The sequence below is a fragment of the Micromesistius poutassou genome (genome assembly GCF_964030765.1).
Source record: "Micromesistius poutassou genome assembly, chromosome: 9".
Lineage (NCBI taxonomy): Eukaryota > Metazoa > Chordata > Actinopteri > Gadiformes > Gadidae > Micromesistius > Micromesistius poutassou.
The window spans coordinates 14,760,569-14,769,402 of NC_140279.1; positions in this window are offsets into that span (position 1 = coordinate 14,760,569).

Here is an 8,834-nt window from a genome sequence, read left to right on the forward strand (position 1 = left end):
TACACTATATACAAGATTAACCTTAAACTATGACTTAGACAATTATGCTATGAGGCTAACGAAATATAGAATGTGTGGATTCACTGACTATTTTGTACCCGAAACATATTTGATTACAACAAAATGTTTTTTGACTGGACCCCCTGAAAGTGAACGAGCAGCCGATCTGGGGTCCTGAATGACTCGATTTTCCTTCTCGGGCTTCCGTCTGAATGAGTCTCTCAGGATGATGATCTTCATCTGGGAAGGTCGCTCTGGAGCATGCAAGCCAGCCTCTTTTGTGTGCCAATGAAGAAAAGGGATTATATTATCAAGGCTTCTGCTGGGCTTTTGCTATAACCATGAGAAACACATTCACACATCCACCCATACACACACACACACACACACAAACACACCCACACACACACACACACACACACACACACACACACACACACACACACACACACACACACACACACACTTCAGCAATATCTCTTCGCCTGCACTTATGTCAAGTATGAAGTTCTGCATGGCATACTTAAAGGAAACACAAAGTGAGAGAGACAGAGAGATACAGAGAGAGAAGGAGAGAGAGAGCGAGAGAAAGAGATTAATGTAGTAATATTCAGATACAAATAAGCTAAAAGCCAGGTAAACTAGCTCAAACGTCCTTAAGTTTCCATGAATACAGAGCATGTACATGCAGAGCATGTATAACACAAACTATATGCATTTTTACCAAATTCAAAGTCTGAAATGTATTTGTTTCATATTGAAATACTTTGGTCTTGCTCTGGGTTGAGTAAATAAAAATATTTTTTGTTATCATGAAAAAACTGATAACAATATTCAAGCTAGGACGCAAAGTGTAATTCATGTAGGCCTATAACATAAACAACAGGGATTGCTTGTATCTCGATTGAAAGTATACGTGGTATATGCAGGGGTGAACATAACTGGTACGCAAGTATGCATGCGCACCCATAATCAGGGATGCGTAACGTCACTTGTGTCACTACAACACTTTTGCGTAACTAACAGGAGATCTAAATCAAAAAAACAAAATACATTGAGCAGCTACTTTGGCGTTCGCCAGCTGCAAAGAAAAGGCAAACGGAGCTGGAGCAGAAGAAAATCGTTTTTTTTTTGTTTTTTGCTTAAGAAGTTGTGTATTGAAATGGAATCTCCTTTGTGAAACTGGGTAAGTTTCATAATATCAGATGTTACTTGTGGGGCTATGTGTGAGGAGCGTACCAAACACCATCTCCTGGTACTCACCTGAGTAACTCCCTAAAAAAGTTATGTGCACCCCTGTATATATGCATATTAATGTGGTTTGGGTTATTTACTGCATAGACGGTTAACCGTGCAAAACCTTAAAGACTAAAATCTAAATTATTTCTAGTGCATGTGCTTTTTTCAAATGTATAGGTATTGAGTATTGGTATTGGTGTCAAGGTTAGTCAACATTGGACAACGATTCAAATAAACCAGCAGACTAGTGGAGATACTATACAATATATTATAAAAGCTATCCATGAACTGTCAATGTAAATGTGGCCGCATAAATATTTAAAGAAAAAACCCTAACTGCCACAGATACAACCTATTTTTCACGGTCTGTGAAAAGCATTTGCATAGAATTGCAAAGAACATGCCGCCAGACTTTATTTTCTTGGTTGACCACTCATATATGTGGAGTGGCTAGAGGTGAAGGACGCCTTAGAAAGCTGCTGAAGAAGTTGTAAGCCGTAACTTAGCTATACGGCAGACGATCAAAATAAAGATGCTTGGATTCTCCCCGCAGGATGTCTGGAAGTTCCCCGCAGGACTTGTGGTTTGCTTAGAATAAAGGGATAACGAGGCAGGTAGAGAGAGAGACAGACAGACAGACAGACAGACAGACAGACAGAGGAGAGTTAACGAGGGAATTGGCCACAGCTGGAGGGGAGTGTGGAAAAGCGAGGGGGCAACCGGTGGGACCGGAGAGCAACATGTGGACGCAGGCAAAAGGGCCGGAGACGACTGGAGATACCTGAGACCTGACCGCCGCCTGAAACAGGAGCGACCTCGCTGACAGGCTATCACTCAGGGTCTCCCCAGGCAGCCCCTCTCTCTCGTCTAACCCCCCCCCCCCCCCCCCCACCCTTCCCTCACCGCAAACCCCCTTCTTCCATAACCCATGACATTTACCATCTCAAACTCAAACAGTAATGGGGGGGGGGGGGCACACACTGGGTGTCGGGCACTTTCATTAAGGTAAGTGCTAATTACACAGACACACACACACCTACTCCTCGTACCCAAGTTTGCTATTACGATGTACTACGCGCGCTGCACACAGGTTTGGTTACCTCAAGGTGAGCCGTTGACAGAGCGTTGAATCACGATTACGCTTTTTTTTTATTCTCTCTTCACTTTTCCTCTTCTCTGAAATGGATAGTGTCTTTCGGTGAAACAGGGAGTATTTGATTCTTTTTTCTCTATAAATAAAACAAATATATATATATATATATATATATATATATATATATATATACACACACCTCTCTGCCAATCCATTCTCGATTTGGTGGAGATGTGTGAGACACACCTGGCCAAACGTCAGGCACAGATGAGAACTCAGGGCAAAATGCTTTCGTTTTGAGGCCCGCTGATAGATAAGTGGACAATGTGTCATAGACAGGTAGCTGTGAAAAATTGCCCTTGTTATGTTTTTAGACAGCTAAGGATTCCATGGAATGCACTGGGACTGAACTCCTGCACCCGTCCACCCCAGCAACCCCACCACCCGTCTTGACTGGAAGCTGAAAGCTATCCTCCATAGGTGTGTTTTCTTTGTTCTTCTACAAAGTTGGACACAACTTAACACTGAACGTAGAATGGACCGGAATATATAGAGTTCAGTAAGGGTTGTTCTAGGGTATGTTGGTTCATTCCAATGATAGAAGAACTCAAGTCAACATTGTGATTGAGTCTGTGGAAAGATTTTGTGTGAAATAATATTATATAATAATATTATATAAAGTTCAACCTAACAATAATATATAATGGCTAACTTGTTTAATTGGCCCTACTAATTAAAAACTGAACTTGACTTTGACAGGGTTTAAGTGAGCTCAGAGTCAAACCACAAGGGTTTACATTTGTACGTTTATTCATTTTTCAAAAGCCATTCATAATAAATAAAGGTGATATTGGGGGATGTTTTGATCAAGGCCCTGACTTTGAAAATAAACATGGCTTCACAATAGCTTCGTTTTTCAGAAATTGCTCACATAACCGTTTGGTCGTAGGCCGGTCTATTCCACTATCAGCCAAGAGTTATTATTTTTGCCATATTGATGCTAATGCTGTCAATGCAGTAGATGGGCCTGTGAGAGCATTGCTTTCACCGGCTCATTTTCATGCCGGTGCCATCGCAGTAATAAATATTTCAATTGTTTTGCGCTATAAATTCGCCTCCACTCGTTTAAAAATGCATGGTTTCAAAACAAATCCATGATGATGATATTAACCCCCTCAAACAGCAGCCCACCTTTGCAATTACACCAATCAGGACTGTATTAATGGCAGGGAATGCTGATCTGGCCGCCATCACAGGAGACGTCTCCATCGTCCTATCCATCTCCTCCGCTTGATACCGGGCGATCACAGCCAGTTGAAATAAGATATTTATATCTGTTTGGGAACAATCGTTTGAGTGGAAAATTGCCCCTGTCTTGTCTCTGCTACTTTTCTCGCCTGTTTCCTGAGGACGAGGTAATGTGAGGACATTTTTGTGAGGGGTGGAGATAGAGGGGAGCCCACTCCTCTATCTGTGGCAAGTGATGAGTTTACGTGTCCTCAGTCTCTGAGGGGCCCGGGGCCCCGACCTCACACCCGTCCGCATACGCCCTCCCTCATTTCACTTTCTTAAGCGCAAAGTAATGACTTTGCTCCAATGAAAGAGCGGGAAAGAGGGACAGAGGGAGGGAGATGAGAAGGGGAGCACGAGAGGAGAGAGGGGGAGAGAGAGAGATATGAGAGAGAGAGAGGAGAGGGGAGAAAGGAGAGGAGATGGAGAGACATGAAAGGTGGAGCAAGAGGGGGAGAGAGATGAGACGGTAAAACAGAGATATGAGAGAGAAAGAGGAGAAGAGAGGGAGAGAGATGAGAGGGGGAGACAGAGGATATGAGAGATAGAGAAGGAGAAGAGACAGAGAGAGATGAGAGGGGGAGAGCGATGAGAGGTGTGAGAGAGATGAATCTTTTCCTACTTTGGGCCCGATGGCTGTTACTCACATTGAAGGAAAACACACCTATAACGGAGGTCACAAAGGACACCCAATCCCCTTTCCCTTCTTTAAAACACATCGCCCATACGCAACCAGCACTCACTCCGACACACCGACGCGGCAAACCGACAGCACAACAGCCCTAGATGCACCTCAAGCAATCCATACTACTCCCCACACACACACACACACACACACACACACACACACACACACACACACACACACACACACACACACACACACACACACACACACACTGACTCGCTCGCTGGTGGCGGTGGCTGATGAGCCCATGGCCCTGTGCATTGCAATATATTTGGGGAGTCTGTACCAGGATTAACAGCTCATTTCGGCGACGGCAAGCTTGGCCTTCACCGGCTCCCAGAGGATTGGTGGGGGCTGGGGAGGGGGGTGTGGGGTGAGCAGCTGTGTGCAGGGCCACTGTTTAGAGAGTAACGGGGGGGGGGGGGGGGGTCGAGGGAGTTGATGGTGTATGCTTATCTGACAATGTGGGGAGAATTTGAGATGCCCACGCCGCCCATCCCCCAATCATGGTTGAACCACTGTACACCACTGGACACCACTGGACTTAATCAAGACAGGGGGAGGGGGAGATGCTGACTCACATGCTATGAGAGATAGCATATCTTATCAACAGGGCCTCCTAAACAAACCATAAGTTAGTCGGGGGTTTAGGGAGGCTTAAGCGCATGTGTTTAGACGGAAAAGAAGCGATGCATGTGTCGCCGGGGTGCTTTGTTTTAACACAGAGCAAAAAACGCCCATAGGAACGGACATTTATATCACATTAACGCCTAATTCTAAGCGACAAAGGCGGGCAATTTGTATGTTTTTATTTAAAGACAGCAGGGCTCCCAGGGGTCAGAGTCGCTGTTGTCATAATTGCGCTGTGAGCCGGCTACCTTTAATTACATTTGGCTCTGGAGAGCGTGCAGGCAGGGGTTTGGTGAGCGCCGCCGCTGTTGATCCAGGTGGGCTTTTGTTATGAGAGCGGGAGAGCCGTCGTGAATGACACGAGGGCCCGCGCGGGCGACAGTGATGAGTAGTCCTGACCTCACTCCCAAAACCGCAGGCAAAGACACACACACACACACACACACACACACACACACACACGCCGCCGTAGACACCGATACACAAATAAATATTTAAGCACGGTTTTTTGCGTGTGTTGCTGTCATCTGGGCAAGCCAAGCCCCCGAGAAACCGAGTGCCGTGCGAGTAATGAGGTGTGAACCGCTTCGCTAAATATGATCGTTTTCTGTTTTTTTTTTCCTTGCGAAGAAGGAGAAAATAAAAAGGTTGTTCACATCGTTAATGCCTTCGGAAAAAGGCAAGTTTGTTACTGGAAATGAAACAGAGTTACACGTGTGCGTGGCGGTATTTGAGGGCGTTTGGGTGTTGCGGTCGGGGTGTTACCAAGCGCACAAAGGACCCGGACAATCTCAAAACTTTTTTTTTTTGTTATTCCAGGTTAACGTTTCAGTCCTGCCGGTGGGCCCGCTTCCGGAACCCTCTGACGCCGACCGTCAGTTCCAAAGTAAACACGGCCGGGCCCGGGACTCAGCAGGGAGAAAAGGAGAAACTGTGAACGAATCCAGAGTCCTCTCCTTCAAGAAAACTCCTGGCAAGGGTAATACGCCATGACACGAGTGTGTTTCGGGGGGGAGTGAGTTACCCCCGCAAGTTATTTCCCAGCCGCCATTGGGGAGTGTTACAAAAATGTTGAAAAAACACACACGCACAGAAAAAGGGGGAGGAACGCTAACTGATGTCGGCGTTGGTAATTCTGCTGACAAGGGACCCCTTTTTACTGGGTTGTGTCCATTCTATTATGTGGAGCACCATGAGCTGTTATGGCATTTACATGAGAAATGGGACTGGCAGCGGGCCTGGGCTGCGTCTCACAGTTTAGCAGTTCACCTAATCCAATCGAGCCCCCTGGTCCCGGCGTGGCCGCACCCTGGCCGCAGCAGCGGGGGATGGCTTTGTGGAGCAAAGGGAAGGGGGCTCTCAGATAGTCCTTATAATACTGCCCCCCCCCCAACCATGCAAAAGGCATGCGTTTTTTCGCCCTACTGGCTTCCTGCTTGCTTTTGGCTGGACACGCGGCGATGAGCATTGTGTGTGCGGAGGCGTGGAGGAGATAAGCGTCGAAGCTAAGTAGCGATGCACCGTTGTTTGAAATGGAAACGCGGGGAGGAGGAATAAGGGAATGCGATAAGCGTGTAATTAAAAATATATATTTGTTTGGATTTCGTCCTTCGGTCTTTGATTAGATGTTCTGCGTTTTGGCTTCCGTGCAAGAAGGTATCCACTTTGACGATGGGTGGTATCGTCGGTACAGCTGAGCCTCCTGCATGTCTAATGACCACCCCCCACCCCCCCAACTCATTTTCTGAACCGCTGAATGGCGTACCAAGGCCCTTAAATATTGGCTAAGCCCCGACGACACACATAGTTTAGATACAACTGCTTGCGCTCAGGAGCTCCTCTTCCATTGTTGTCTCCCTTCCCCTCACTCTACAACACATCTTTCTGCATCGGACATCGGGCTGCAGTGATTGGGTTGCAGCAAAGAGAGAGAGAGAGAGAGAGAGGTTTCTGCGATGGGCTCTGGTCCTCATTGTTGCTAGCACAACAGCTGTGACTTAATGAGTCGAACCCGGGACTCCCCCCCCCCCCCCCCCCATTTGGCTGACCCTGAGCTGCTACCACTGTTGCCGGTGCGTTGACCACATGACCATTGTCGCAGAGGTATTCACTGGGTCTTAATGGTAAGACACACAAGAATGCAGCCGGGGCTGAGCTTTGGCCACCTCAGAGAGGTGGTGGGAAAAGCTTCCAGAAGCCAATTCCACCAGCTTAGGTTCAGCGCAACAAACCGCTGACCCCCGGGTTCACTAACCTCATTTGGAGGAGACCCCCGGTTTCCATTGCACCTTCTCACGTGTCTCTCTCTGAAACTTAAGAAATAATAATGTATTCTTTCTCTCCATCTATTAATGCATGCTTGTGCAAGTGTGTGTGTGTGTGTGTGTGTGTGTGTGTGTGTGTGTGTGTGCAGACCTACGTATGCTATCTTTGTGTCTCTTTACGCTGAAGAAAAAAAGCGCGAAGCGCCCGATGTTGTTTCGGCGCTGTTGTGTCAGTAATTGATGTTTATCCTCAGCGCAGTGCATAGTGACTCTACGTCCCAGCGGAGAGTATTTCGAAGCAGCGGGGATGAAATAGTTTGGTGTGGTGTGGAAGCAGCATAATATTATCAAGCTCTCTGTTTTGGAACTGAAACAGGACGCCATGGTGTCGCAACGCATGACACTTAAAAAAGAGAGCCAGACATCTGATGTGCGTCTGAGGCTGGCTGCATTGTTGCCATAGCAATTGGGGATGAATTGCTCAAATAGTCTTTTTGATTAAGTCTTTTGTAGATTTGACAGCACGGTACAGGTGGCGACATTAGCTAGCGCATTATGAAACGTTGCTTGCGATGCATGGATTATATTTGTTCTCTATACAAAAGTATGAAATATATAGTATGAAGTATAAAATGAAAAATGACTTAATTGTAAAGCTTGTGTGATCAGATTTTATGAAATGAGAGCATTCACCAAAGAGATGCTGGCTCAAAGACGTTTTGACTAGCTTCCATTTGTTCTCGATCCACAGGAGAGACAGTTGCTTTCATGAGCAGAATATGGCCAGAAAAAATACTGTTGGTAGCCTTGTGTGTCTACAGGGAGCTATGTATTACTTATGAAGGACAAAAGTAACAACTCTTTCGAGGTGGTTTGTCTTTGGAATTTAGAGTAAAGATACAGAAGCAGATCCTAGCAGAAGAATGATTACTTTGTTTTATATGGATGCATTTGTGTTGGTGTTATTGAAAGGAGAAAATAATCATTGAAACCAATCAGGACATCACCATGAATCACAGCCATGTGATCTTCATTTACCTACAATAGGGTGTGTATTAAAATATGCTCTCATTTGAATTAGTATCCCCAAAAAGTACACCTCATACTTCACTCTTAAACCGGCCTCTTGATAATATTGATTTATGGATTATAATTATGATATTCAAAAAGTAGGTAGACTTCAATTACATGTGTGCCTTGAAACTACGCTATGCGGTTACACTCGGCTAATGATTTGGATGACGGGGAAGTTTTCAAGGCATTCATAATTAACTTTTTTTTTAAGACATTTTAATCAACTTTGCCAATGTGCAACGCCGTCCCACCACCACCACCACCAGCACCATTGGCCGTCATTATGGCGGTTCACGATTCTCTTAGCACGGTCCTTGCCTCTGAACGCACACCAAAGCGGATAAAAACGAGCGAGTCTTCTGTCGTTTGACCCCTGAGCGCGAACCCTGGGGAGGAGTACAAAGCCTGTTGAATCCCAGATTGGCTAATTTCCCAGATAACCTCTACCCTTGTGCGGTCTCATTGGTTTTGAGTTTCCTTAAAGCTGTCATCCAGCCTCCTGGACATGTCATGCGAAGGAGGGGAATGACATGATATTAAAGCACTTCCTCATAAG